A 4,067-nucleotide genomic window follows, 5' to 3' on the forward strand; every position below is an offset into this window, starting at 1 on the left:
TCCTAAGGGTTCTGTTGTGCTAAAAAAAAAAAAAAAAAAAAAAAAGCTAAAATGCATATCGTTCTAGTAACCATGTACCTGGAACACCGACCACATAGTTCTAGATTAATTAACTGACGAATCGCCACAAAACTCCCCAAGATAAGGAAGCCAAAGCCTTCTACCTACTCAAGTGGGGAAGGGAAGGAGAACTACAAACAGAAATTTTAAAAATTAATTTTTCCAAAGTTTCTCCTGCTGGAGCAGAGCATGAGCAGCTACATGGCTTCTGTTAGAATTTTCTGGGGCAATAAAAGAGCAGAATACAAAAAAAAAGAAAAAAATGATAGTGGCCTTTTTATTTAAAGGGTGTGGAGAAGAGCCAACAACCAGCAAGGGTTTAGCTTTTGCCTCTGACCAAATGTGGGGGTGTGGGATGTACGTGACCTTTGACCGGATGTGGTGCTTGGGGTGGGCATTGATGATGTGTGAGGAGTTGATTGGAAATTTCTTCACACGCATAGGGAAAGGAAGGAGGAAGTTGTAATCAGAGAAAACGGAGGAAGCGGCCATCAGGGTAAGCATCCTCGATTTGACCTTCCATGTTGAACCACCGCCATAATGTCCTGTAATTTATTCTAGAGCAAAACTCTTTCAGCTTCTGCGCAGCATTTCTGCCAAGAGGCCCCAATCCGAATGCAGTACTGAATGGCAAGCTCAGATCATGGCATAGTTTACATGGTGGAAACAGGGTTGTGCCTCAGACAACGTGAGAAAGAAGCCTCTACAGGCGGCTCAGCAGTTCCTCCTCTCCGCAGAGGACAGTAACAGGTTGCACTTGCACTTGGACTTAAACTTTACAAGTCAATCCAGTCAAAGAGCTAAGAGCCGGCCAAGGCATCAGGTATCACCAAGACCCAGGCCGAGGTTGGTAGCTGCTCCACGCATCTGTGTGGATGTGAGCAGGAGGAAGGTGGCAGCCCTCTGAGCAGCTGCTCTGTGGTGTGATGAAAAACGCAAACAAACACACAGGGAACTGGAGAGATCTGTGAGCATCACCAGGTTCAAATCTGAAGAGGCAGCTTTCGGCTTTCATCTGAGCCGACCCTCATGTGGTGCCCAAGTGTCAGCTGGAACAGTGCCTGGCAGGCTGAGAGCCACTGAGCCCAGTGCTCTGAAGCCGTAAGGGCTGCTGGTGCAGGCAGCTAAGAGAGGCAGCTTCGAGCTTCCGCTGGCTTCCCCAGCACAGCCAGGGGAGTAGATCTGGCCTGCTTCAGATTCACCATTTTCCTAGAAGCCAGGGATCCAGAAGGAGGGGAGCTGTGGGGTGAGACCCAGGTCCAGCAAGTGCATGTTTAACTCAGTACGTTCAAGTCCCTGTTCAGAGGCTGCGTAGGAGCAGAGTGAGAGAGAATGAGAGCCACTGTCAGGGAGAGAGAAAAAGAGAAGCAAAGCAGAGCCCGTGTCACTGCACACCCTTACCTGCCACCCTGTGTCTTCCCACGCCTTTGAGGGCGGTCCTTTCACTCAGCACTGTTCCGTGCCGCAGTGGTTTGAGTGAGTCTCCTCCAAAGTCCTCATGTTGGAAATCTAAGCCTGAAACAGGAGTGTTGCCTGCTGTGGAGAGGCAGGGAAGGAGGTCTTGAGTTTGTCTCTGTGAATGGATTACCAGTGGTACCACAGCTCATGAATTTTAGCCTTTCCACACCTTCACTGACAGTCATGGAAAGAAGTAAATCAGGACCTGAGGACTTGGCATGACAGAGGCTGAGGCAAAGGACAGGGAGTTTGCACCCAGTCTGGACAACTCAGTGATTTAATGAGAGCTGGCTCAAAACAAAAATTAAAAAGGAAGTGCGGTGGGATGTAGCTCAGTGCAAAGGTTCTGGGTTCAAGCCTTGTACTACATTAAAAGGGAAAAGAATTGGTACCAGAGAACTGCAAAAGCAACGGGGTCCCACTGAATGAACACAGAAGATAAAACTGCACTATGCAGCCACTACCCCAAGGGTGGAGGTGACAGAGGGCAGACCAGTGGTGTTTTCAGAATCTATAGACTTAGAGGAGCAAAGGGCAGGAGGCCAGAACCCTGAGACACCAGGGAAGAAGGGATTGACAGGAGCAGTAAGTCATCACAGTGGTGAAGCATTCTGAGCTGTAATGGTTACCATCTGGAATAAATGAGGCAATGAATTTAAAGTGCTGAGCTCAGGGTCTGGCAATTAGCAGTGCTCCATTTTTGATTGGCTTACTGTTCATACAGTGCATGAAGGGGAAGGCAAACACTAATGAAATCTGCACCAAAGAATAACAACGAGGCATTAATGTTACATGCAGTTTGTTTACCATACAGGGGCGTGGGCTGTAGGGGGAGGGATGTTGAAGGAAGGTGGAAACAACAGAGAGAAGGGGGTGAGGAGAAAGGAAGAGGAGGAAAAATTCCCCAATTCTGGGGAGGTTCTGGGAAGAGTGATTCAGTGGCTTTTGTTTTTTGTTTGAAAACAGGGTCTCTGTGTAGTTCAGGCTGTCTTCCACTCACCGTGTAACACAGGCTGGCCTTGAAATCCCAGTGATCCTCCTGCCACAGCTTTCCCAGGGCTGGGATTACAGGCATGCACCACCATGCCCAGCTAAAGTGATTCCTGTTTTTTGCTTCAAATTTTGATCACCGGCAGCTAGCTGAGGCGCATGCAGGTCTCCTGGGTTTGAGAGGCCGACAGGTCCTTCGGTTCACGAGCTCCCCAGCCCACCCCTCCACAGCCTGGCGGTGAGAGGTGTGGCAGGGTCATCTGTGAGCGCAGCCGCCTCGCCACACTGGTGTCTGCACAGGATGTCTCCTCAGCCTCATTCTTAAGGCTGGGTGTCACCCAGTGCATCTCACCAGGCTCCCCAGGAACTGCCCGAGAACACTGGGAAACAGGTGCCCAAGTGTCTCTACAATGGGGAGACTGAGGCTCAGCCAGGTTTGTGGACCAGGTCTAGACAGACAACACTGGTCTGGACAGACTTCATCTGGACTCGTGTTGTCTGAATGAACACATCAGCTCCATTTTAAAAAATGAACCTGTTTAATGAAATAAAGGGCAATAGGTTATTGATCAATTTGGGGGGGGGGCTAAGAACAAGGAACAATTGTGAAAAAGCATGAAATGCTTTATTAAAAGCACTGAAAAGAAAAAAAACATAACTAAGAAATCCTCCTTCCTGGATCTCGGGACCCAGGATCTTGGGTATCTGGTGAGGGCCGGGAGAGGTTTACCCAGCTCTCCTAATTCCGATATGTGGCTCCCACTGGTGAAATGTGACAGGCGTTTGTTATCAGAACCCTTCCAAGGCCTGCCTCACTCAGAGCAGAGTTATTTTCTTCTCTGCCTTCTAGGTGAGGATCGCGGAAGGGCAAAAGAGGGGAGGAACATTTAAAAAATAGCATGAACGGTGAGATGTAATTTATGTCGAAAAGTATTTTTCTGATTCGAATAAGGTTGGAAGGACAGATTAAACAACAACATGCTAATAACAGTTATCTCCGTTCAATTGACAGAAATTTAAAATTTGCGTATTTTCTAAAATTGCTACCAAATATATGTAGGTATCAGATCAAAATATAAAAGTTATGATGATTTTTTTTAAAGGCAAAGGAAGCAGAGTTCCTTGCAGTTGCAGGTCAAGCAGTGCACAGGTGAGCTGAGTCCCCAAGCCGGCACTGCCCTCTGCATATACTGGAACTGCACGTGGTACCCAGCCCTGTTTGCAGGATGACCCTTTACATATCCGGGGAGTCCAGCGGGGAGGTGCAGAGGGAGACCAGGCTTGAGCCTCCAAGGACGTTTTTTCCCTGCTAAATACCGAAAGGCCTCTGCGTGTGGTCTCAGATAAAACACGTCTTCTGTGTGTTTATGCACTGCAGTAGAGAGAATTTTTAAATGGGAGTCCTTCAAAGAGAAGGCTAATAAAATGCAGTACAAGTTAAATATTTGTGTGCTTTCAGGAACCTTTATTTTCTTAAAGAAAGAAAAACCGAAGCAAACTTTGCTCATTCTGAGTCCCCAAAACCATTCCCAGCTCTTCTAAAGAGAAGTTTCCACCAT

At 47.7% G+C, this 4,067-nt stretch overlaps 1 long non-coding RNA gene across 1 annotated transcript; it reads right to left on the reverse strand.

The window, feature by feature from the left end:
• Window positions 1-311: 311 nt before the first annotated feature.
• On the reverse strand, window positions 312-3,736 carry LOC134474797 (uncharacterized). The gene is made up of 3 exons (XR_010045642.1): window positions 2,519-3,736; window positions 1,462-1,596; window positions 312-1,367 (listed from the first exon to the last, which is right to left on the reverse strand). It is a non-coding gene; the product is annotated as an uncharacterized LOC134474797 (long non-coding RNA).
• Window positions 3,737-4,067: the final 331 nt, after the last annotated feature.

This window comes from Cavia porcellus, unplaced genomic scaffold (genome assembly GCF_034190915.1).
Source record: "Cavia porcellus strain 051 isolate PalLab524CR breed Dunkin Hartley unplaced genomic scaffold, mCavPor4.1 scaffold_38, whole genome shotgun sequence".
Lineage (NCBI taxonomy): Eukaryota > Metazoa > Chordata > Mammalia > Rodentia > Caviidae > Cavia > Cavia porcellus.